Source organism: Ochotona curzoniae, unplaced genomic scaffold (genome assembly GCF_017591425.1).
Source record: "Ochotona curzoniae isolate NIBS_2020 unplaced genomic scaffold, NIBS_Ocur_1.0 contig_2321, whole genome shotgun sequence".
Classification (NCBI taxonomy): Eukaryota; Metazoa; Chordata; class Mammalia; order Lagomorpha; family Ochotonidae; genus Ochotona; species Ochotona curzoniae.
In genome coordinates this window covers 1,508,548-1,535,488 of record NW_024465421.1, presented here as the reverse complement: position 1 = coordinate 1,535,488, position 26,941 = coordinate 1,508,548, and the positions used below count along the sequence as shown (strand labels likewise).

The 26,941-nt window shown below is 47.2% G+C and overlaps 1 protein-coding gene across 1 annotated transcript in view; it reads right to left on the bottom strand.

Annotated features, from left to right (window-relative positions):
- Positions 1-26,261, bottom strand: part of CALN1 (calneuron 1) — a 483,009-nt gene extending 456,748 nt beyond the window's left edge. The window contains exon 1 of the mRNA XM_040973780.1: positions 26,152-26,261. The gene's annotated coding sequence lies outside the window, so the exon portion shown is untranslated. The remainder of the gene's footprint in view (positions 1-26,151) is intronic.
- Positions 26,262-26,941: the final 680 nt, after the last annotated feature.

Here is a 26,941-nt window from a genome sequence, read left to right as displayed (position 1 = left end):
CTCTCTCTCTCTCTCTCTCTCTCTCTCTCTCTCTCTCATCGTTGTTGTCACAGCCCTGTTGAGTTTCCGCCCTGTTCAAGAGCTGACACAGGTGTCAGGGCGTGTTCTGCTCACGGCCCTCAAGCTCCATGGATGAGATGCTTGGCTATCTGACCAGCCCCAGCATCCACGTCCCAATTAAATCTGCTGAAATCTCATTCTGCCCTCTTCACCTAAACCTTACTCTGGCTCTGCCCCCAAATCATCTTTTGTCTGAGGACTAGGGACCGAGGAGATTGGGAGTCAGGTTGCATTCTGTTTGCTGCATTACACAGGCCATAGAACCTGTTCCCAGGACAAGCTCCCTTTGCCCTCATCCCAGTCACTGGTGTTAATACTTCAGATGTGGTTTGTCTCTCAAAGATTCCTCTATTGGCAGCTTGGTCTCCAGAGTGGAGACATGGCAGATGATAGTCATTTTTTTAAGGATTTTTTTTTTTAATTGAAAAGGCAGATCAGATATATGGGGAGAAGGAGAGACAGAGAGAAAGATCTTCCATCCATTGGTCACAATAGCCAGAGCTGACCCATCTGAAGGCAGGAGTTTCCTCTGGGTCTCCCATGCAAGTGCAGGGTCCTAGGGTTTGGGGCCATTCTCTACTACTCTTCCAGGCCATAAGTAGGGAGCTGGATGGAAAGTGGAGCAGCCAGGACACAAACCAGTGCCCATGTGGGATCTTGATGCTTGCAATGTGAGGATTTAGCCATAGAGCCATCATGGTAGGCCCAAGGTGATAATAATTTTAGGATGTGATACTTTGTGGGAAATTACTAGTCACCGGGGAGATGCCCTCACAAAGGATTAATGTAATCATCATGAGACCCCCTCCCCTCCCAAGTTACTTCTTGTGAAACAGACATTATAAAAGAGCAAGACCGGGGCCAGTGTTGGGCACAGCCAACAGAGCCTGTGTGTGATGCCTGCATCCAGTTATTGGAGTGTCCAAGTATGAACCCTAACTCTGCTCCTGATCCACCCTCCTGCTAATGCATACCCAGAGAAGCAGGGATGATGGCTCAGTTAGCTGGATTTCTGCACCTCATGTGAGAGACCAGCATGGAGTTCGCAGCTCGTGATTTACAATTGGCCCCACTTCAGCCACTGCAGGCACTTTGGGGGAAGGAATCAGCAGATGGGGTCTCTTCTCTCTCACCCGCTCTTGCTCTCTCATTTAAAAATATATTTTTTAAGAAAATCAAGACAAGCTCCTCTTTGTCCTCCTGGCTGCCATGAGACTTCCCCTCATACATGTTCCCTCTATGATGCCCCCTCCACTGTATGATGCAGCCAGGGAGGCTCACCCTAGATCTGAGCATCCCTAGTAGCATCCCCTTGAGCCTTCGAAACCATGAGCTAAATAAATATCTTACCCATTACCCAGCTTAAATTATTTTGTTGTAGCAATGAAAGGTAGATGAATGCATCCTGCCATGTTTTACCGGCTCTCAGACTCTATTTTCATTTTTCAGCATCTCTTAATCAGGTGTCTATTCCAGTAAAAAAAACAACTTCCCACATTAGATGAAATATCGAGTCCCAGCTAATACAAGTGCTTACTCCATGCCAGGCACACTTGTAAGGTCTTGCTGTGAATTTGTCTTTAACTCTGGAGACAGGCCCTGATATGATCATTATCCCCATCTCAGAGAGGAGGGACCTGAGGCATTCGATCACAGAATAGATGAGACACAGAATGAGGAACTAGCAAGCTGTGCTCTTAGACGCCTCCCTATGCAAGCTTCCCACCATGGTCCACAAAGCTGTTCTGAAAAGTTCCAGGGGTGCCAAGCGGCAGACTCTGCCAATCAACCCTAAGGAGACTAACCAGAACACCTCACCAGGTCCCTCAGGGTACCTGCCTTCTCTCTCTTTACCTATAGAGCTGGACAAATGTTACATACTTCTTACATGAGCCAAGGCTTGGACAAGGTTGGGAGCTCCAGGGGGTCAGGAGTAGGTGCTGTGCTTAGAATTCTCTGACGAGCCCTGGTGTCTGCCTAGCATGTTCCATCTCCTCTAGCATGTTCCTCTCACTGGGGTGAGGCAACGTCCCCAGGGTGCCCTGTGGGCCTGCTGGAGTGAGGTCACCTTGGAGCTTGTCCCCAGACAGCGATGGGCACCTGGATGATATCCGAACAAGAATTCAGAGGGCAGACTATCATCACCTAGACCCCACCCTGACCCAGACAGGCCCCAGTTACCACCTGCAGCACAGTTGTGTGCATCTGTCCAGGGCATGTCGCTTCAGGGTGAGTCAGCCCTAGTCCTTGGGTCTCACCTTGTACCCCTGAGCCAGTGTGGAAGAAAGCACATTGAGAATATAAAGAACCCCTATACTCCAAATCCATCCCCAGGCCTTGATCAAAGTCCCCTGCCCAGCCCCAGGAAGAAAGCAAGGCCTCATGCTCCTGATTCTCCCTGAAGGCTTCTTCTCTCCATCTCTAAAGGATTGCTTTATGTCACAGAGGCCACAGCACCCAGGCCAACTTTCCTGATGGGACAGCATTTGGTGACTGCCATCTGCCTCCTGGGCACAGCTGGTCCTTCTTCTCTGTCAGCTTCGTACACATATTTTCCAACAGCCATGCTGGTCAGGATCTTGAGACCACCTGGACTGGACTGGTGCCCTCCTTGGACCCAGGCTCACTTCATATATATTCACTGACAAGTACCTTCTGTGTGTTGGACACACGTACACTGCACACACATGGACTCACACAGACACACTGACACGTGGACACAGAGACTCACACACAGACACACACAAGGCACACACACGTGGACACAGACTCACACCCAGACATACTGACAAATATGGACACACAAACACATGGAGATGACAAAGATACACACACGATGCATACACATAAATGGACAGACACACAGAGTCATATTCACACACGTATTTAGATACACATTTACCATGCAGATATGCACACACACACACACTGCCACACACTCCTAGGTAACAGCTCACACATATTAATGTTCTATGTGCTCACATATTCACACTCACACAATGCACACATATACACACAACACCTGCTCACTCTTACGCACACTTGCAGTTCACATACATACCCACTACCATATGTATACACATTCACATAAATGCACACGGTCACATACTTGTACACATGCACACACGTGCATAAATCCCACATACACACATGCCATATACACATGCACACATACACACGAATGTCTTCCACTCACAAATATACACTCCCATACTCCCACACCACTACACATAAACTCACATTCACTCATACACACTATTACCCATACTCTCCACTTACATGTACACACACACACATAACACACACACACACACACACACACAACTCGTATCCCATCTCAGTTATGCACAGCTCATGCCCCTTGTCATGGGCTGAATACCCTCACAGGACTCAGGCTGAGATTCGATGCCCGCTTTGAAGTACTGAGAGGTGGGCCCAGCTGAGGCTGTTGGGAACCAGTAGTCGTGTCACAAAGGTTCTGCCCTCAGCTACTGACAAGCTGGCCCATGGTTGGGTTAGCAAGGAAGAGGTTGATCGCAAAAGCAAGCTGCCTCATGTGGGCTGGCTGTACTGTCTCAGGACTTTGAAGTGCCCATAGCAGCAAGAAGGACTCAGCAGATGGAGCCCTTGACTTTGACACTGGGACTGCAAGACATAAATTACTTCTCCTTATCAATGACCTGGCCTGCACTGTTCAGTTATAGACACAGGAAATGGAGGAAGACACACACACACACACACACACACACACACACACACAACCTGTCTCCTTTTGGCTTCCATGATGTCTCCACTGTCCCCAAGGCCTTGTGTTTTTTAAGTTCCCTATAAAGATGAAAGCACTTCTGGGAGCCATTAAGCTTTGGCAGCTAATAACTTAATTACCGAAGAATCCCACTCATCATCTCGCCAGGCAGGAGCAGTAAGCTCCACGGCTAGTCCTCAGAGTCAGACAGGAGCTGTGAGGAGAGCAGAAACTCTGGGTCAGCTGTGGTGGGGTCACAAGTCTGGGGCCTCCTTGAGCTCCAGGACTGGCTCACACATCTTGTGTGCCTGCAGAGCAGTGTGTCTACCCAGGAATTACAATGATAGGTTGAGATGCAGAACCACCTGCCAAAGAGACTGGGTCCATCACCCTTAGTTCTCAGTGCTGCAAATGGAGTCTCAAAGAAACCCAGCAGCTTCCAACTTCTGCTGGCTGCAGGACCTCCTGACACCACAGAGTAGAGGGAAGGAGTTATATCCCATACCAGGTGGAGGAAGGGGTCTCATCCCAGCCTCCCTGAGTCCCTGACACTCTGCCCTCACCCCAATGTGGCGGCAAAAATTCCAAGATATATCAAAGACTGGGAAAACCAATGTAGAAGGATCATCTGAAAGAGTCAAGTAGATGTTCGAAGGGAGGATGCCCTGGACTTTCCACCAATGACATTTCCCTCCCCTGGGACAGTGATGAGGCTGGAGTAGCTCCTCCAGCCTTCCTTGTTCTACTTCTAGCCCTTTCATAGAAACAGTTTGTGACTTACTTGGAGGGCCTGAGGCTCCTTCTCCACTGGTTTTTAATTTCCTTTCCCTCACATTGTCCTCATGACTCCAGTTATACAACCTGAACACCCAACACCTTAAGGACTGAATAGTGTCTCCATGTCACCTTCAAATCTTTATGTGGAAACCCCAATCCTCCATGTGACTGCGTTGAAAAATAGGGTCTTTAAGAGCTAATTCTGGTTAAATTAGGTCTGAGGAGTAGGGCCCTATCCTTTTAGATCAATAACCCTAAATAAGGAAGCATAGAGAGGTGTCTCTCTAACTCTACCATGTGGGGACACAGCAAGAACGGAGTTATTTCCAAGTCAAGAAGAAAGCCGTTTGAGACTGGAGTTAGGGTGTAGCAGGTCGAGCCCCCACCTTTGATGCTGGTATTCCACATCAGAACTCCAGTTTAAATTCAAGCTACTCTGCTTCCAATCCAGTTACCTGCTAGTGAGACTGGAAAGAAACTTGATAGTGTTCAAGTACTTGGATTGGGAAACCACACATGTCAGAGATTAAGATGGGGTTCCAAGATCCTGGCAATGGCTTCCTCTGGCTCCAGCAATTGCAGCAGACATTTGGAGAGTGAACTGGTGGGGTGCCAGATCTATTACCTCTATGTTTGTCTCCTTATCTCTATGTCATTCTCCTTTTCAGATAAATAATTGATAGAAAGCCCTCACAAGAATCTGACCATGCTGTCACCTTTGAATATCAAGCATTCAGAGCAATAAGATCACAAGCATCAGTTGCTTGAGCCATCCAGCCAGCAGTATTCTGTTATGACAGTGTTACTTGACTCTTGCAAGGTATCTAGACCTTTCTTGCAGCAAGTGCTCTAGAATCTAAACTAGTGTGTGATCTACTGCTGATGCTTCTGTGTGATCTCCTTATTATAAAGCAACACGTGTCAACTTCAGTGACTGCAGGGACTGGGCAGTCCAAGAAAGAGGCAAAGCCACACATGTTCTGACATGCACTGCGGAGACACTACAACGAAATGACTCACCTTGTCCAAGGTGGTCATCACCATTTGGTCCACCAGTCGTGGCTCTGAGAGGATGGTACAGCATGGCCGTGTTTAGTGAGAAGTTGAGATCCAATGGTCAGACCGATAAGTCAGTTGATTTTAAATGCTGCCACCTACTCTAAAGTGCTAAAACACTGTGAGAAAACACAACACAGCTATAAATAAAATCAAACAACAACAGCAAACGCTGCTTGAGGCTGGATGGGCTTCCTGAGACATAAGACACCAGTTCACATTCACATTCTGGAAGAATCTCCAGGACAATAGTGGAAGCCACACAGTGACCAAGATGGTGACATCCCAGGATGTGGAAAGAAGCCTAGCCACTTCTAGGTGGGGTGGGGCATAGATAACCCACCAGCCTTCCCAGGTTGACCCACTCTGGACACACAGCTAGGCTGTCTCACTCTTAGTGCATCCCTTCATCACTGGTGCCTATCTCTGTTCTATTTCCTGAGGCTAAAACAAATATATCTGAGGGTAGCACAGAAGCAAGCAACCTCAGCTCCTGATTTGATTTTTTCTGTTGCCATGGGTCAACTCTTCTTGAAGCTGACCCATGACTCTTTCATCTTCAAATCCACTTTCAGCTTGCTAGTTCCCACCTCTGTATGCAATGTTGACACCTAGCTAAGAAATGGGCTGGGCTTGGTCAAGAGGCAGATAAATATAGAATAGCACAAAAATTCACAAGGAGCTGAAGCCAAGGCCCTGATCCCAGACAAGCCAACAGAGAGAGGAACCGTTTCATCCAAGACACACATCAGACTCCCAGGTTAGCCTGTAGGAAACTTAGCTTCCCAAGGGGCTGGCTGGACAGCTGAGTCTTCCTCCAGGCAAAGACACAAGAAGCTGTGTTCAGTGTGTGCAGCTGGAGGGAGATGGCTGCTGTGGCTCAGATGCCGGGGTGGTAAGACAAGCACAGTTTGGGAAACACCAGGGCTCTTTGCTATGTTAAACTTGGGCTTCCAAGGGAGGACATGGATGACGTAGGCCCTATAGAGGAATTGTGCTGGGCAACCCAGTTTTCTTGGCTTGTCAGTCAGTTGAGGGCCTTGGCCACTGACACACCCCAACATCATTGCATCCTCCCACTCGATCTCTCCAACCCCAAGAGCACAACGATTAAACACCAGACAATAACATCAGGATGTGGGAGCCACAACTCGTTTGTGTAGCTGAGTCTGACTTGGAATACACCCAAACCAAAAGTGACAAGGAAATTCATTACTGGCCTGCTGTGGCTTCTTGTGCTCATTCTCAATGTGGGTCCGGGCTGGCCACCTTATTCTTGGTGACCAGCCAGCACCTTTTACCAGTTCTACTTCCTAAGTGAATATTTAATCAGGCATTGTGTGTTTGAATGCATTCATTATATTTTAATTATGTTCAATCCAGTAGACTGAAACAGATTTGTCCAGATGTATAATTATTTTTCTAAAAGCTTATTATTCTTGGTGGCAGTGTTGGCGAGGCTTTGAGAATGGCTAGGCATCTATTAGCTTTCCATGTTCATTTGCCATGCCTATGGGGAATTCTTCCTAACCTGGGACATGTGGGCCTTATACCTGACCATGGGGACTATGAGCTCTGAGCAATTGTCTAGGGGCAGCTCTGAGTTTCTAGGCTCCAGCTGAGAATCTTCTTCCTGCTCCTTTTCGATTCATCATACCACAAGGCCCCTTAGTACCTGTAGCTATTTTGGCCCGTGATCCTCCTCAGCCAAAATCCCAAGTCTCATAGGGCTCCTTGGGTTAGCAAGAATTTTCTGTGAGGACGTAGCTCTTCTGATTGGCCTACCAGGAGTGCAAGCTCTTTACGGCTCCAATGATCTCTGTACTTATTGGTTCAGCAAAGGCCTCAATGTCCTGAGGATCCAGGAAAAGGATGGCCATTTGACCTAGAGGCTAAAACACTGCTTAGGATACATACATCCCTATTGAAGTGCTTTGCTCCCATTTCCAGCTTCTTGCTGATGTGCATTTTTGTAGGCAACAGGTGTTGGCTCAAGTGCTTCAGGGACATCCAGATTGAGTTCCAGGCTCCTGGCTTTGGCCTGGCCTAGTCCTGTGTATTGTGGGCAGTTGGGGATGAACCAGTGGATAGAAGAATCTGATTGTCTCTCTTATTTTTAGATAACTAAAAGTAAATAATATATGTAGTTTTAACGAAGGTAAGAAAACGACCCCTGGGAGCTTTTCTGCTCCAGGAACCCACGTGCTCTGGGACAGGGCGTCTGCTTGGCATCTTTTCCTCGGGACTCATGCCTGAGTCTGCTCATGTTCTCTGAGGATGGGCTTGAGCGTCACCAGTTGCTTCTTTTCATGCTGATTGCACAAATATGGCTTTCCCAGCCAACTGTGGGCCTGCCCTAATTTCCTGGCATTCCTACATGGATGTGAAGAACAGGTGCTGGCTGTAATCCCACCCAAATCCCATCCCTACGGTACCACAAAGTCCTAACCAGAAAGTTCTTTAGAAGCCTTGGAAAAACTGGAGGTTCATTTGGAGGGGCAAAAGGGCTTCCAGGCCAGCTGGAAAGGAAAAAAGGGAAGGAGAGAAGAAAAGAAAGAAAGAAAAAGAAAGAAAGAAAGAAAGAAAGAAAGAAAGAAAGAAAGAAAGAAAGAAAGAAAGAAAGGAAAGAGAAGAGAAGAGAAGAAAAGGAAAGAAAGAGAAGGAAAGAAAGAGAAGGAAAGAAAGAGAAGGAAGGAAGAAAGAAAGAAAAGCAAGTGGAGAAGGGAGGGAGAAGGAATGAATGAAAAAGAGGAAGGGAAGCAGAAGAGCAAGAAGGAAGGAAGAGAGAAAAAAGGAGGGAGGGAAAGGGGGGAGGGGAGGAGGGAAAGGGGGTCTTCTGTCTGGCCTGTGTGTGCCATGCCCTGCCCTCAGACTAGGCTTTCTTCTGCGTACTCAGAAAAACAGAGAGGAAACACAAATGAAGAGACAGAAAGAGCCCGTTCTCCCTGTGTTGTAGGAATTCAAGAAAGCAGACAAATCAACACTTGAAAGGAGAATAAGTGGGGATGGGGAGACACAGGGAATAAAATAGAGGTGCAAATTCTGAAATCAATCAGATGAAAGACAGAAACCATATAACTTGAAACAACATGACTCTTACAAGATGAAACAAAATGAACTCGTAAGAGTTATTGTGAAAACAAAGCCATCAAGACTAAAAGTGGAAGAGGAAACAAGGGCAGGAGTAGTAACTAAGGTGAAAAACTGACATGAGGGGTTCCGAATATGAATTCAAAACGTGAAGGTCAAAGGCAGACACACCGAGCCTCACTGTGGGGAGATTTTTAATATGAAACTATTTAAAGGCAGAGTTTAAAAAGAGAGGGGGAGAGGGAGAGAAAGAGAGAGAAAGAGAGACAGATAGAAAGAAGAAAAACAGAGAGGGAAATCTTTCACCTGCCAGTTCATTTCCCAAATTGGCTGCAACAGCCAAAGCTGGCTTTGTCTGAAGACAGAAGCCAGGAGCTTCCTCCAGGTCTCCCATGTGGGTGTAGGGTCCCAAGCACTTGGACCATCCCCTGCTGCCTTCTCAGACACATGAGCAGGGAGTTGCATAGAAACTGGAACAGCTTGGACTTGAATCAGTGCCCATGTGACATGCTGGATACACAGCCTTACTCACATACCATAGCACCACAGCACCACCCCCAGAGGGGATGTTTTAAGAAGTCAACTGAAAGCATTATCTTGACCTTGGGATTGCTGACAGAGAGGGAGGGTCTGCAGGAGAGGAGTGGGTGGGTGGATTCGTCACTGGTTCTCAGTGGGCATCTGTCGAGCGGTAACTCCTGAAGCCTGGTGTCCCCTGTGAGCCAGGGCAGGCTCTCCAATCAATATAGCAGGCCCAGTACTTGTGGTTACTTAGATCATGAGCCCAGAAAAGGTTCTAGAACGGGGATTGCCCTGAAAATATACTAGACAGAGGTAGCATCCCATGTAGCAGCTGAGATTCCCATGTCCAATATCAGAAGTACCTGGGTTCAATTCCCAGCTCTGGCCCTTCATTCCAGTCTCTTGTAAGTGGCCAGAGTTACACAGTGGATTAAGCTGCTGCCTGTGATGCCAGCATCCTATATGGGTACCAGTTCAAATCCAACTACTTCACTTCTGATCCAGCTCCTGAGGATGCTCCTGGGAAAGCAACAGACAATTGTTCAAGTACTTGGGCTACCATATTAAAGACCTGGATGGAGTCCCAGACTCCTGGCTTTTGTCCAGCCCAGCTCTGACTGTTGTGACATTTTGAGTGGTGAATCAACAGATGGTAGATTTCTGTCTCTCCCTGTCTATAGGTAACTGTGGCTTTCAAATAAATAAGTACACCTTAAATTTAAAAAATATATATATATATATGATAGATCTCTCACTCTCAGGGTTTTGACTTAACAGCATCAAAGTACAGTAGAAAGAGGTTTCATAGTTCATGACCTATTTTCTCTGAAAACACCTGCATCCAAGTTTGTGACAAACAGTTGGGTTCCCTGGGCAGAAGCTCCTGAACCTGGGTAAACTCTGGAAAGGGCAGAGGCCAGTTCTGGCTTCCAAGTCCTACTTGAGAGCTCTAGTTCTACTGGATTCAAAGAAGCTACTTCCTGCAGGCGACTCCCTCTGTATGCTGGCTAAAGTGTCCAAATGGTGACCTTCATTAAGATGCACTTTACCCTTTAAGATTTCCAGAATAGAAGGCTGCAATTCATAATTCCCCACCTAGTGGCACTTTTATATCATGAAGATGATGCTCCATAAGTAACCACCTGCACCTCCCCCTCCCCTCTGCCAGAATGTCAGAATAATCTCACCTCCACCACATGGCAAAACCATGGATGTGGTATCAGGCAAGATCATATTCATTCCATCGTATTTGCTGCCTCTATAACTCAGGACCTATCCCTCCCTTCCAGAAAGGAATGGAGACTTAGACCATCCTTGAAGCTGTTATGGGGTGTGAGCGAGATCACACCAGACATGTCTAAGGTTTATTAAAGAGTCTTTATTAACCAAACTTGGTGATAATAGAATATGCTAGAAATAGCAAATCACAAGACCGTATGGCAATCCAACCAATCATAATCCAACCAAACATAACCCCAACAGGAACAAATGGTTCTTTACCCTTTTGTCCATCCGTTAAGCTGAAGAACAATGTCCCAGCTTCTCCAACAATGTAAGTTATCCTAAGAGACATGCAACGAATAACCTGGATACACTTACAAAGCTGCAGACATTCACCCTTCCCTGGCCTCTCTGCCCACACTCCGCCACTGCTAGGCCTCACTTCTCCTGGAACTTCCAACAGCACACAAACCAGAAATTACATTGCTCGCTCCATTGTACCACCTAAGCAGTGCACAGGGACCATGTTCGGGGGATTGCCTGTCTTGGCAAGGCACACAGAAGCATACAGCCAAATCAAGAGAGCGAGCCCTTCCTCAGCATGAGCCTTTAAAGGAGCTTGTGAGGGGAGTGGTTACACAACAATGCAATACCACCCCCTCCCGGACGATAGGTGTGGTCACAGGTGGGCAGGAGCCCACAGATGTGCAGAATTCAACACCTAGGTAGTGGGGGGAGTGGCTGAGGATGGAATTAACATTCCATTGCAGTTAGGCTCCACCTTCAGGACAGAGGGTGGGGGGCACAGTCACATTCCATTTGCCCACTGTCAAGGGGTTGCTGGCTATCACTGACTGCACCCCCTAACAAAGCCATCTATTCCAGGGACAGGAAAGAGGTGAGGATCCCAGGCTCAACTCAGCCTTACAGTGCTCTTGGCCCAATCTAACTCTTGATAGTTCTCTGCTTGAAAAACTCCCAAGATGGATGGGGCCAAACAAGACCACCCTGCCTCGACCCCTGGATGGTATTTGTCACTCAGAAGACAAGCAGCAGTGTTGTAAGCCAACCTCATCTTGGCCTTCAGTTCTGGGTAGAGTGACTGATTGATGTCAGCACTAACCCCTGGTGGTTTCCGCTTATCCAGACTACGTCATAGACTCATGACCACTACGGGTTTGTCTATGTTGTGCCCAAACTACATGAGAATCCTCCCATTTGGCTTCCTGCTTCCATCTTCTGTCTATTCTACACAGAACCAGAACCATCTTTGAAAAAGCATAAAACAGACCGCATCACTGCCTTACTTGTGAACCTCTGGAGATTTCTCATCCTGGGTGGAACAAAATGCCAGTGTCAACCATGAGCTGCACCTGCTGTCTCCATCACTGCCCTTTCTCTCCTGATCCTGGGCTCAATCCTTGCCTTACCAAGGCCCATATTCGTTCTTGCCCCATCCTCTCTCTACAGTCATGCATCAATTGTGATACATTCTCAGAGATGTCCCTGCAGGTGATTTCATTATTGTGCAAACATCAGAACATCCATATGCAAATTAAGGTGATTAGAGCATCACCAGGCACCCCCTATCGTTAGGATGGTTCATCCTTGACCAAAATGCTATGCAGTGCGTGACTGTTCCTGATGTCTCTGAGTGCTCATGCCCCAAGCCATGCATAGCTGGCTTCTCGCCTGCATCCAGGTTTCAGATGAAGCTCTCCCTTGTCACTCAGCTGAAATGGTCCCTCTCGTAGCCACAGTAGCCACCCTGCTTCCACCCCATCACACTGTTTAACAGTACCTGAAATGACTGTGTCTGTTTCTTCTTATAAAAGAATAGCTCATCTGGGTCCAACTCCCCTGCAGAAAACAACCTGGAGTTCTGGAAAATTCTCATAGGGCACCATAGAGTAGCTCAGAACAGGAAAAACTGAAAGAAGAGTTGATCTCTGGGAGAAAGGCAAAGGATGGTGGTGGTGTGTCTGGGTGTGTGGGTGGGGATTTCCTGTTTTTTTTTTAATCCTTTTGAAAGACAGGGTGTAAGATAGTTGGCTCCCTCCTAAAATGCCCACAGTGGCTGAGAGAGTGGGTCGGGGAGGAGAGCCAGAAGCAAAAGCCCAGAACTCAGTCTGGGGGTGTCCCACATGGGTGGCAAGGACCCAAGTACTTAAGTCATCATAGCTGCCCCCCTAGGGTTCTACACTAACAGGAAGCTGTAGTCAAGAGCTAAAGCCTGGTATCCCATCCGTGTGCTGAGGGTGGGACACGGATGCTCTAACTGGCTTCTTCACTGCTCAGCCAAATGCCTGTCTTACGATTTTCTGTTTCTGTGAACTTGAACCTGAGGACAACCCCAGCAAGCACAAGCCATCTGACACATTCCTCATGTTGAGGGATCTGAAGATAACCAGTCCGAGGAGCATGGCAGAACGGAAGGTATGCCAGAAGGGAGAGCCAGATTGTGTGAGAAACTCTTCCAAACCTTCAGTTGACCCCCAAAACCACACAACGGAACAAACTCCAGGCAGCTCAGGGAAGCCTAAAAGAAGTGACTGATGTTTCCATTTCTGTCTAACCAGGTGAATCCCCTGCTAAAACCAACACCATTAAAAGACCCACAGTCTTTAATGAGCTCTAGAAGCTCAGAATCTCCATGTTGCATGGTTCCCAAAGTCTAGGGCACAAAGCAATGTGTCTAGATGCATTAAAACAAAGATACCCATGAAAATGGGATACGAGAGAAAAGACAATTATAGTTTTGCTTTCCTCTGTGTCTGAAAATATTAGATGAGACATTTCAGAAATAAACAATTCATAAATTACTTTCATTACAATATGTTATTAGAATTGTTCTACTTTATTGTCAGTTACTATGTTACCTCTTGCTGTGCCTAAATCATAATTTAAATTTTATGTTAGGTGTGTCAAGGATACTTCAAAGAGTTTGTAAAAAATGGAATAAAAACAATAGGTATCAGGGTAAGTGCTATAATGCAGCAAGTTAAACTCATTCCGGATGCCCTCATTCTTTGTAAGGAGGGATGGGGATAGATCCCCAGCACTGCTTCTGGTCTACCTTCCTACTAAGGAATCCAGAAGCCATGCAAGAGTGTGCTTGCCCCCTACCTACACAGGAGGCCTGGATGGAGCTTCTGGCTCCTGGCTTCAGTCTGACCCAAGCCTGGACTGTTGTTTTATGGCATAAACTAGAAGATAAATCTCTCCCACTCCCTCACTCCGTGTCACTTTGCCTTTCAAATAAAAATATATCAACACAGTTTTTAAATAAATAAAAGTTGATTTGGGGTGCCAGAAAAATTGGAAATGAGGTGTTTCCAAAGAAGTTGGATGGAGATGCATGCTATAAAAAAACCGTGCGTGGATTTCATTCTTTGTGCCAAAATATCTTATCTTTTAATTCGATTTCGTCACAGGCTTTTTCAAGTGTTCATGTATGCATATGAGAAAATATAGAATATATAGAATCCCAGCGTCAGGCCTCCAATGGAGATTATGGAACTTATATGGGGTGGCTATTATAATTGATTCAGACCCTGGAATCCACTTAAAGTCAAAAAAAAGAAAATAGTTTCCACTCTTTTATTGCCTTTCACCACCTTGGCGATTGTCTTGCTTGAGGTGTCTCCAACACGCACGCTGAAAGCAGTGTTTCAGAAGTGCCCTTGAACCTTAGCTGGTGGGAAGCTGGCTTCTCCCATTGCTGACTTCAGTGGATGGAGAAGAGAATGATCAAACTCTTCTTTCCTCTTATATTTGAACAGCCATAAATCAGTAATGCTTGTGACAGACAAGTAGCTCTGTAATTACTACCAGAAGGAAAATTGGTGGATCAGCTATTCTAAAATCCAGTATCATTGGAAGAAAAAAAAAAATCCCTCATTATTTAACTGTCGTAGAGTCCAGATAGATAGATAAACAGATGGATACTATACGCATGTATACATAGCGTTAATTCACTCCAGGATCTAGGTGTTTTATTGGTGGCCAGCTGATGTTATAGGATGGATGAGTTCAGGATGATGCTTAAGGCTGAGCAAAATTAAACCCTATAGGGTGATGGATCCCTGAGGGAGATACTAGATCCTTTGCTTTACTGCCAGGTCTGGATTTCACACCAGACTTCCAGTTCTCACAGGTGCAGTGATTTTCAAAAGGACTGAATCCATACAAGCTGAGCACCAACTAACCGATCAGTAGAGGTGCTGGCTCTCGGGAATGTTCTGGCAGCAGCTAAGTCGTTAGTGCCGTTCTGTTCCGGAAGATGTCCTGGTCACCACCTCGGCTTCCATAAGAGGATTTTAGCGCCACCTCCCGCTCCACCAACTGTTAAGGCATATGGGCGTGGACCACCAACCGCTCCGGGAAATGGTCCTGCAGGTTCTTGTCAGGGAGAATTACCTCAAAGTTCACTGCCCAGTGCTTAGCCTGTTAGGACAACAGCTACCCAGGGAGTTTAGTGAACCCAATTTAAAAATTTTCCTAATTTATAGAAGTTTATATATTTATGGAGCACTCATGTGCATATTGTGCAATCGTAGCAAAATGAATCTATCTCCTTAAATATTTATTGTTTCTTTATAACACTCAAAATTCGTGTAGCCTTTTGTTGTTGCTTTGGAAACTACATTATCATTATGTATCATTAATTTAAAATACAATAGAATACCAGAACTTGTTCCCTAACTGAAGTTTCGTACCCGGTAACCAGCCTTCCCCAGCTCTCCCTCATGCCTCTTCTCTGCATTGTCTGGGAGCTATTCTTTTATGCTCATCTTCTACGGAACCAATTTTGTTAGATTCTGCTACCGACTGAGTTCAGTTCAATTTCAGCCGTATTGTCGCCACTGATGAGATTTTTAGCCTTTTCCTGGCTGACTAATATTTCATGGTGGGCCAGGGTCACATATTCTTTATCCATGTATGAGATGATTTTTCTGAACCATGGAAAAGGACTTTTTTCTTCATGTAAAATCTTATGAGGCACCTCAGGAAGTTGAAGGTTTGGGGTATGCAAAACTGGTCAGTATACCTCTCTCCATTAGTGTTGCACCATCACGCACACGCACACACACACACACACACACACACACACACACGCATACACATGGTCCCACCACTGTTGCGGTGGGGAGGGAGGCATGATGATGGCTCAAATCCCTGGGTCTCTCTCACCCATGTAGAAGATCGAAACTGCGTTCTTATCTCTTGGTTTTGGCTTGACCCAGCTCCGACTGATTCAGGCATTTAAGAAGTGAACCGAAATTTAGAAGCCCTCTCCTCAACTGTGTCTTTCAAGCAAAAATTTAAAAATTAAAGAACAAAACATTACAGCCACCTCTGATTCCACTCTGAGGAGAGGCATCCAATAGTAGGACAAAGAAAATGAATTGAATGAAACTTTCAGCAAATGCTTTGGGACAGTTCTGGCTCCTTGAACTACCTCCTAACCTAGAAAAATGTTCTCAGAGAAGGCTTCATTCACTTCCATCTGCAGGAGCTAAAAGGCCACTCAGGAACCTGCTGTTCTGTGGTTCCCCGTTCATCTCTGAGGATCCCTGGGGGTCCAAGAGCAGGAATGGTCATCTTCTCCAAAATCGTAGGTTTTCTTTTGTATTTATTTTTATTGGAAATGCAGATTTACAGTTTTTTCTAGAGAACTGGAGAAACAGAGAGAAAGATTTCCTGTCTACTGTTTCATTTCCCAAGTTGCCACAGTGGCCGGAGCTAAGCTGATTTGAAGTGAGTGCCAGGAGCCTCCTCCAGGTCTTCCACATGGGTGCAGACTCTGGGCCATCCTCTATTGGTTTCTCATGCTCCTAGCAGGGAGCAGGAAGGGAAATGGAGCAGACCAAACAGGAACCAGTGCCTGGATGCAATCCCAGCATATGGGCAAATTGTGCAAGGTGAGGTTTTAGCTACTGAGCCATCATGCCAGGCTCAAAGGTTTGCTTTTGTCCTCTGGGTGCTGAGTCTGCAACAGGGGCTGGAGTCTACTTCTCTGTGTGATTGAGAAAATTCTCGGGACCACCCCAGATCCTTGATGCCTCTCCAGCAAAGGCACAGGGCCCAATGTCATGAATCTTCTGTCTTAACTGGACTCCTCCTTCCATCCTGGCAATCCCAGTCTTGTTGGTTCCAACATCTTATTTTCTTTGTCCACTTATTTCTTCATTTCGTTATACCTTGTAACTGGATAGATCTCTTAGCAAAATGCCCAGTCTCTTTTCTGGAACGAGGTGGAGAAGAGACAAATGGCTCCTAAATGTTGGATTCCGGCCATGCACAGCGGCTCTCCTATGTCGGCCACTTTACGACCTACTTCGGCAATCACCAGCTCTCATATCAGCAATTTCTCTGTCTTTGAATGCTAGGAAATTACTGTGCCTGGCCAGAGAGACTTGCTGATGAACTAACTAGATTTCACTTTATTACATATTCAGGCAATCTTGTTATCTTCCATGTACATAGTGCAACCATGCCAGAGAAGGTGGGAAAAGAATGAAGCTATCTCTCTGATACATGCATTTATTACTCTCCCTACACACCCCACGGGATATCCTTAGGATCCAGAGCTGAAGAGGAAACACTCAGGGTACAGGGCATTCTCCCTAAAGCCCAAAGTGCCATAAACTCTAGCTGGTACAATTTTATCTTACTCCAGATCAGTGCGTGTGAGGGAGAAAAAAAAATTGACACCATCCAGCCATCTGTAGTTTACTAAGATACATCACCATCTTTGCGCAAAATGGCATTAGAGGTTAAATTGATTTGGTACCAAAAAAATACCTACAAGCATGCTTTTTTCATACTACACATTTTCTATACGCATGGGTTTCAACATTTTATGAATCCAAATAAACGAGTCTTTTAAATTCCAATTTCCATAAACTATTGGAAAAAATCTTCTTAGTGGTCACCCTCCCACAATATTCCCACCCAAGTGACAGCTTTTGTGCTCCAAGAACAGAAGAACAGATTAACTGCTGTCCCAACAACATCCACTCCACCGTGGGTTCTTGGTGTAACCGTGAGCCTTGAAGTCTGATGTCAAATGCATTCTATAAATAAGAAGTAAATGCAAACAGGCTGGGAAAAAAAAACATGTGCCAGAGAGGCTGTGAAACCAAGGAGTTCTCCAGTATGGGTCCCGGAGTTTTTAGTTCACCGTAGACCACATGGATCCTAACTAGGCCCAAAACCCACACCTTCCCCATTGACAATGCCGGTGCCAATGTCTCCTGTTCCCCTATAAGTGGGAATCTGCAGAGCCAGAACTGTGGGCAGTTCCAGGGCACAGTGACCAAGATTCAAGAAAATGCCCGATCTTGGCCTTTGAGTGACCTTACGAGCTTTCCTGTTCTGCTTTTATTCTTGGGTGGGCATGTCTCAAGTTTTTAGGTAAATTTACAAGCTAACTCAGGCCTTGGAGTATAGACAGAAAGGACTCAGGTGAAGCAAAGCAATAAGGATGCTGGTACCACTCAAAATGATACAGGGGAGCTGAACAGAAAGATCAGGGAGGCACAGTGAGCTGGAAGATTTGCACAGCTCTGCATGGACCTCCACCCCTTTGCCTGGCAAGCCAGTGCACCCACTGTCCCATGATGCACTTGTGCCTTACCCAGGTTAGGAATGAGAAAGCACAAGAATGGTCAAGTCAAAGTTAAAACTCTAAGAAAATCTCACACAGAGGAAAACCCACCTAAATACCCCCCATGTCAATATATTCACTAGGACCCCATCCCTCTCCAAAGGAGCCCCTTTCTGCCTTTTTGCCCTTGTTGGTCCTGCTCTAGTCCTCGTGGGGTTGCCCACACTCACATATCAATGCATATTCTCTTTCTCTCTCTAATTTATCCTGCTTTCATGCACTGGACGTTTGCCCCTGCTTTGAATGCTTCCCTCTGTGAGGCAAGACATTGAAACACAACATTAAGATACACATTCCCAAAACAGAAGGCGTGCGTGAGGGGACAGCAACCTGGGCCTGAGCCAAAATGCACATCAGAAACCAGGAGCTCCTCCATCCCACGGTTCAACCCGGGGGTGTTCCACTTTACCATCCTGCAGCCACCCACAAGGAATACCCTCAGGGAAGATGTCCCAGCCTCACACCTGGACCGTCTGGAAGACCCCCATGGTCCCAGGGCCAGTTCCTTGCTGGTGGGAAATGGCGCCCCAAGTTGAGCTGAAATCTTTGGCCCCTTCTTATGATTCACAAAAAGCAGGATAGGGAGCAAGGCTGCCAAGATGGCAGGCGAGGCTGTGGTGGAAATCCTTCGGCAGCAGCCCTCCCGACTAGAACATTCAGTCCCAGATGAGGGAGCGTGAGTAACGGGGCTTTTGGAGAGCAAGCACCCAGAGGAGTCATTTATCCACACCTCCCCCTGCCTGACGGCCTGGGGCCTCCTAGAAGTGGACAGATGGATTTTGCTTCCCAGAGCACGGGAGATTTGCAGCTGCCAAGCAGCAGAGCTCTCTGCGAATGTGTGAATTTGCTCTCCCCTTTGGGACTCTCTGGAGAATTCCGAGAGCCAAGTCTCTCGGCCTGGTTTTTGACAGAGTCACTTTTCATCCCTCCGGCTTTCGGGTGCGGGCAAATGTGCATGGATGAAAATCAGTTAATAACCATGGCCATTTTATAATAAATTTTAACAATTTAAGAGCGCAGTACAGCTTTATTATAGTTTTGATTTCGCCACACTAATTCAGCACATAATAACCTGCCAAAGACACAGAATGCGTTTGACATATGTTCCCCAGCACCAGGATAATGGGATACTGAAAGAAGGACTGCGCATCACACTCAGCTGAGTACTCCCTGCCACCACACACACAGGCCAGTGCCCTGGGGAGTAGGGAGAGAGTGCAGTGCTTAGACTGGTCTTAAAGCTGAGAGGGGCTTCCCAGCTGCAGGGCGCTGGCTTCTTTGGGAGGAAGCACAGAAGGGCAAGCAACAAGAATGTTTGATAGCCTGACTTTCCCAGGATGAGGCTAAGGGCTCAGCCTGCTCCAGCGCATCCCTTGGTGCCCTGGTGGGGCTGAAGGGCTGAGGCCTCATTCTCAGGGTAATGGCAGCCAGCCACCTCCACCTCCTTTGGGCCAGAGAGCAAGCCAAAAGCAGCGCGTTCAAATGACCCGGTGTCTCCTTTCTTTCTCCTTTCTGTCCAGCCTGTCCAGTTCTCACCCTCTTCCCAGACCTACTGAACAGAAATCGGAATGCAAGCTGAAATCTGATAAGCAAATCAGGAAGAAAGTCTGTGGCATGTAGTGGTGGCATGGAAGTCGCAATCTAGGGGGTGCGAGTCGGGTAGTTCTGCTGCTGCTAGTTCTTCCAGGTCAGAAAATCTCCCAGCTGCAGCCTGCTCGTATGGAAGATAAAGACAGGGACTGGGTGCTTACCCTGGAGCCCCTACCTTCTGGAAACGATGGCTGACATAAAGCCAGACTCCCCTCCCCCAGGGCCCTCTGCCCCAACACCACCATGTGCTCCTGTCTTTGGAGATAGACCGAGAGTGCCCGGCCCAGTGTGTGCTCCAAGTCCAGGTCTGTGTGTGCCTGCATCAGCATACACGTGTATGTGTGCAACATGTGTGTCTGTGTCTCTAGGGATCTGCGTGTGCCTCAGTGTGGATGTGTGGATGTGTGTCTCTGTGTGTACATCTGTCTTTGTGTGTCTGTGTGTATCCACGTCTTGTGTGTCTGTGTCTACTGTGTTTGGGTTTCTCTGTGCCTGTGTGTGCCTGTGTGTGCCTGTGTGTGTCTGTGTGTGTCTCTGTATCTCCATGTGTATCTGTCTCGTGTGTGTGTGTGTGTGTGTGTGTGTTTGGTGTGAGAATTTCTAGCTTGGCTTCTTGAGCTTTTTTTCTTTATCTCTTGCCTTTATATTTGGGTTGCTTGTTTCTATCATTTTATTTATTTATTTATTCACTCATTCATTCATTCATTCATTCATGTATTTATATTGGAAAACCAGATTTATAGAGAGAAGGAGATACAGAGAGGATCTCCCGTCCACTGGTTCACTCTCCAAGTAGCCACAATGGCTGCAGCTGAGCTAATCTGAAGCCAGGAGCCAGGAGCTTCTTCCGGGTATCCCATGAACATGCAAGGTCCCAAGGCTTCGGGCCTGAGAAAGCAGCAGAGGCTGCCCCAAGATCCAGGGAAAGCTCCTGGTTCCTGGCTTCTGATCAGTCCAGCTCCTGCTGTTGTGGTCATTTGGGGAGTAAACCATAAGATGGAGGACCTCACTCTTTCTCGATCTTTCCTTCTCTCTGTAACTCTGCCTTTGAAATATAAAATAATAACAAATATGTTAATAATAATAACAAAACAAAAATTTAATAACAAACTTTAGAAAGTTAGAAATAGGCATAGATGATGTCCATGCCTGGAAGAACATCAGCCGGACAGGAATGCAGAAGGGCTGTGGGGTAGGGATCGTTAGCTTGAATGATCAGCTGTAAAAATGGATTGCACTATTTGGAATGTATATTACACGTCAGCATATTACACTTTTAAGGAATTCTTATTTTCCTTGTTCTTGCAAATCAGTGGCTTCGTTTCATTCTTAGAGGAGCTTTACTATTTTTTTTTTGAAGATTTATTCATTATCCAAAGACAGAATTTTACACAGAGAAAAACAGAGAGATCTTCCATCCTCTGGTTCACTTTCCAAAAGACTACACCTGCCGGGGCTGTGCCAGGCTGCTCCCAGGAATGCAGAGCCACCTGTGGGTCTCCCACATGGGGACAGGGGCTCGAGCACTTGGGCTGCATTCTGCTGATTTCCCAGGAGCATTGGTAGGGGAGCTGCATCTGAAGTGCAGCTGAACCGCATCACATGCTGGTGCTACAGGTGGCAGCTTAACTCACTGTGCTGGAATGCCTGTTTCCTTTTGGGAACTGCGGATTTTCCGCATTGTATTGTTTTCGTGTGTTTGACATCTTGTTCCTCTCTCCTAAGTTGTATCTTAGAATAAAGATTCAAAGTGTAGATGGTTTATGCTTATATTTGTACATTTCAGTATATGCGCACATCTAGGATACTATCCAATATGTTTTATTGAAGTTCACAACATAACGAGAAACAGATATTCTTTCAATAGATAGCCTCCAAGCTTGGTACGTAACAGGTGTTTTATGAAGGCTAAGATAAAGAAACATGCGTCTGTAAAAAAGAAACACTCAACAGAAGTTGATAGAGGTCTTGGGGGATCAAGGAAGTTTTTTGTTGTGTTTTGTTTTGTTGTTTTTGGGATGACAGAGACCTGAGCAGATCAACAGAGGGGCGGAAAGAAGCCAGTGAGAAGTTAAAACTGGAAAGACTGAGTGAGGCTACAGTGCATGGGGTTAAGGCACTGATCTGGTGAATTCCAGCTTTGCCCCTGACTCTAGCTCCTGCTCATATGTACACTGGGAAGCAGCAGCCACGAGATGGTCCAAGCACATGGGTTCCTGCCACGCAGGTGGGAGAAACACCTTGAATCCCAAGCACCTGTTATAAGTATTTGCAGCATGAACCAGCAAATGGGAGACTTCTGTGTTTTTATTTTCTTGTCTTTGCCCTTCTACCTTTCAAATGAAGTAAATAATTAGAAAAAATAAAATAAAGTCAGAGAGTGGGATTTAGATCCTTGATCCTGGAGCAAGAGAGGAGAGAGATTGTAGGAAGGAAACGAATTGTTTTGAACAGGCGAGAACCCTCTGGTCAGTCCCCGTGCTGACTTTTCTTTCCCTGTGTGTAAATATGACTCCTCTAAATTCCATCCCGGGTCTCCTTCATCCATCACTCATCTCCTGATGATCTCATCTGATATGGCTTGCAATGCCATCTGGACTCGGAAGATTCCCAAAGCTGTCTCCAGCCCAGCTCTCCCCATGCTCCCAGGACTGCCTGCTCTGTGTCTCCATGGGGAGGCTCAACAGTCGTCCCTGCTGCCGCTCTCCAACCTGCTCCTCCCACCACGTCCAGACTCAGGCCAAGGAAGCTTGAATCATTCTTGACTCATCCGTTCCTCTCACACAATGCTCTGAGCCACACCAGTTAATCCCATTGCCTCCTCAAAATAAAAGGAATCTCATCCCACAGCTGGTCAGGACCTGGGGTGTACACTCACCTGCTAGCCAGTCTTGGCCTGCCTGTGGTCCTCTACATACAGTAGGGAGGAGGGTTGTTTAAAAATAGTTCTCATTTTCTCAGGGACAGCATCGACTTCCATCTTGCTCAGAGCCAAGGTCAATGTTGCTACGATGTCTCCGGCAGTCTTTACCCCAGTGTTATATCCTCCATCCTGTGTAGGACTGCAACAGTGCCCCACCACTGTCCCTGCACCCACCTTTGCATAACTTCTTTCCCTAGCATGCCTCCCCATCTAAGGGGCTGGGTTCCTTTTGACTGTCCCTTCCTACTGGATGACACTCCCCTAGCACAGGAAAGTCGCTGCTGTACCCCCATGCCTATACCACAGCTTGGCATAGGATTGAACTTCAACGTGCGCATGTTGGATTTCATTTCCCTCCAAGAAATCCTCTTGCTTAATATTCCTTGCTGGCTATCTCCCTCTCCATCACAGACCACCAAGGCCCCATGGGAGCTGACCCCTGCCATGTCCCCAGTTCTCTTGCTTCCTACATGGCTCTCAGCAATGGATTTGCCACCAGACCCTAAAGTGGCCTTGTGCAGGACTTGCTGGATCTAGAGTACTCCCCGAGGCCACCTGTATGAGGGGATGGATCAGTTTAGGGGGTCACTTTCTTCCAAGCAGCTTTTCTTGAGACCACAGTGAGTCAGGCCCCACTCCTGTGCTGCCGAGTTCCCCTGAACTCATCCTTCTCCCAGCATTTGGTTTGGTGGCCTGGCTCCCTTCTGGAGAACAAGGAAACTAGCGTGTGTCTGTGTATGTGTGTGTGTCCTAGGTGCTGGCTAAGACTATTCTCAGTCAACATGGTACCGGTTATTATCACAGCTATTATTTTTTGATAGATGTTTATTAAGTCAGTAAATTGCCCCCAAAAGGCATCATGTGGCTCCACACAAAATCAATGTACTGATTCATTGACGGATAGACTGCCTGGTTCTGCACGCCAGAGAAAGTTCTTGGTTCTCCCTTCTCAGTCTCTACCCTTCTTCACGGCATGAGGAAGAGGAAGCGGCACGTGCCTCAATGGCCCTCAGTATTCTGAAGTGCTCCAAGGATGTCTCCGTGCCCACAGGCATCCAGTACGGGCCCTGGTGTGGGTGATGGGCTTTCACAACAGCTCACATTTCCCTACAAATGGATCTGTTTGGGACCAAATAGATTGCAGTCACAGGGCTCTGTGATCTGTCTGGCTCCCTTGTATATCTTAAGCAAACCGAGTGAGAATTGGGTTTGCTTAGTCATTAAAAGTCACTTTTGTTGAAGGTTGAATGTCCATGGAGCATCACATATTCACGCAATAAACTTTTATGCAGCAGTCACACCACACAGCCCCGTGCTAGCTTTTGGGAGAAGAGTAATGACACAGAACAGGTCACCCCTGGCCTCAGAAAACGCATGGTCCAGTGGCCAGGGACGGAGACACTGTAGCTGCTGAAATGGTTCAAGCCTTCTCACTGGTGTTTCCTTAACCTACGGCAGCTGCAATGGGGGAAGACTCCATGTGTGTGCTGAGAGCTGCTGATCCATAGACTGTAGCTGAGTTGTTCTGTCTAATCCTGATAGCTGTACCATATTCCCAGTGAGGAAACTGAGTCCCCATGAGACCAGACCACAGACTGTGACAAAGAACATGCCTTCCCACTCCACTATTTCTGCTTGTCTGAAAGCCATTCGGGGAATACCAACAAGCCACGAAACTGTGCAAACTCCAGAAAGATTTGTTTACAGCTCCTTAAACTCAGCAGCCATCTGCAAATCATACACACACATACATACATACACAGGCATTAGTTGAAAAGAAAAATAGGCACCAAGAAACCCTCTCTAGCCACCCCTGTGCTGTGAGCTCCGAAACTCATCCTGCTTATTGTGGTCCCATCCTACCTCTGTCCCCTGGTTTGGAGGGGTGGGGGGTGGGGGGGACCAGCCTCAAGGGAGTCATTCACAGACCTCACAAAGTCTTCGGTGTGGGGAAAGACCTCCAACCTCCTAGCACCACTCCTTCCAAGGGCCTCCTCCCCATCCAGCATGGCAGAGCCCTGGGGGTTGGCTTCCTGTTTACAGGATGTGTCTATCCCTGACTTCCCCTTTGGAACCTCAAAATTGCCACCCAAGGCCACCGATGGGCACAAGCGATTAGGAACACCATCAAGGGCTTCCCTCGAGAGCTTTGTGTGGTCTCTGAGATCCAGAGCATTCCTGCTACAGCTGAGTTTTAGGGACTCACATGGTGCCCTGGGACCCAGCGAGGTGGACTCTGTCCACCCACACAGGTTGACTCTCTCTCTCTGCTGGGGAACTAGGGGGTATCCTACCTGCATAGGAACCACCTTTCATGCAAAGGATTGAGGGTTCTACTGGCAACAACTCTTTGAAGGAAATTCCTACATGCATGAAGCTGTGTTTTGGCTCAGGTCCTTCCCTCAAGACTTGAAAGCTAATATTAATCAGTCAACGTGTGTCCAAGTTCTGGGAGAAGCAAGTAAAATTGCTATCTGATCCTGCTGGGCTCCTCACCTTAGGGAAGCGATTGGGGTCCCAACAAGTCTCTTTTTTGGAATCACAAGGACCATAGTCCTGGGACCGCCAAGGGACTGTTTGTCCCTGGCTCTCTTTCCCTCTCTCTCCTTCTCTCTCGGTGCCTAGGTCTAGCTTCAGGGACATCTGTGAAGTTGTGTCAAGCTGATTGAAAGGACTGGAGAAGAGCGTTTCACCCGGAAGGAAGCTGTGGGGGCGAGCACAGATCATTGAAGGATTTGCAGGGAGATGTTCTCTGGGCTCGCGTACAATTTACAACATGCAATGTGCAAAAAGAGAGAGAGAGAGAGAAATCTACTAGCACTCTCTGCCAGGCCAGAGCTGATTCCTAAAGAAAAACAGCTTCTGCAACAGAACCCGACTCTTGAGTTTCCTCAAAAGGCACAAGGTACAGGACTAGGAATTCCTGAAATCATACAGCCAGCCCAGCGTTTGTTCATTCAGGGGACAGGGGAGATAAGTTTAGGGGATAGGTGGCAGCACAACATTTCTTTGGGACAATCTCCGGGGAGAAAGTTGGACAGAATGAGTTTTCTGTTCACATGGGAGGGCAGCATCTCACGGCCATTTTCAGACTGAATAACAGATCGGGGACTTGAGCAGCGGTCAACTCACACTTTTGTCCTTTGCTGGTAGCTAGGTGCCAGGGCCCCAGGCACGAGCAAATGGTTTTGCAGGAGCCGGAGCTTAAAGAAGCACATTTGCCCACTTCTGCAAACCACTTTGGCAGCAGGGGAAAGCCAGGGCCAAAACAAACACAGTCGGAGCGACCTCCACATCTCCTCCCCTCCCTGTGCTCAGAACCCCATAAAAACTTGATTTCTCTCAACTATGTGCAAGCTGGGAAATCAGAGAGGAGAGAGAGAGAGAGAGAGGCAAAGAAGGAGAGGAAGCAGGGCCAGGCAGCGTCCATGCAGGCAGTGGGATGATTGATTTAGAGCCACACAGGACTCCGGGAGCCATGGGCAAGGTCCATACCTCCTGCTGATCTCGGGGGAAAGCCTTCTAGATCCATGGCTGGGAGCTCAGGAGGACTTCTGAGCCTTCAGCAAGGAGCAGAGCACTGCAGCTCCTCAGAATGATGGACCAGGGCGAGCTTTAATTAACCAGGGTTTGATGCCTCTTCTTTTTTGGGAACTGAGCAGATTTAAAGGGCTAGAGTCCCAATTTGGAGGGTGCCAGTGCTGCTCTTGCTGCTGCTGCCACTGGGGCCACTCCAGCTACTGAAGGAGCTTCCTGCAGGTCTCCCCTTTCCATGTGCACTCTGGTCTGGTTACGGGTACATCCTTGCTTGGGTTGCCCACATGAATGCCCATGTGCACACATGCCTACCAATGTGTACACACATGGTCCCCCATGTACACACACATGACTACTGCTTTATACGCACCTGCCCCCATGTACACACTTACATACGTGACTAGGTGCACACAGCTGCCTGCCTGCCTTCAAGGCACATAAAGTGGCCTGACCACTTGCCTACACACCTGTACTTCACAATCAGGTCACCAAGAACAATACTGGTGGGGTCAGAATTGTGGCATATGAGCTAACACCAGCACTACAGCACCAGCGTCTCATATAGGAGCAGGTTTGCGTCTCCACTGCCCTACTTCTGATCCAGCTCCTTGCTAATGCATCTGGAAAAAGCAATGGAAAATGGCTTACCCACATGGGAGACCTGAGTGAATCTCCTGGCTTTAGTCTGATCCATCACATGGAATATTCTCTCTTCTCTCTCTCTTTACATCTCTCTCTTTCTCTGCAA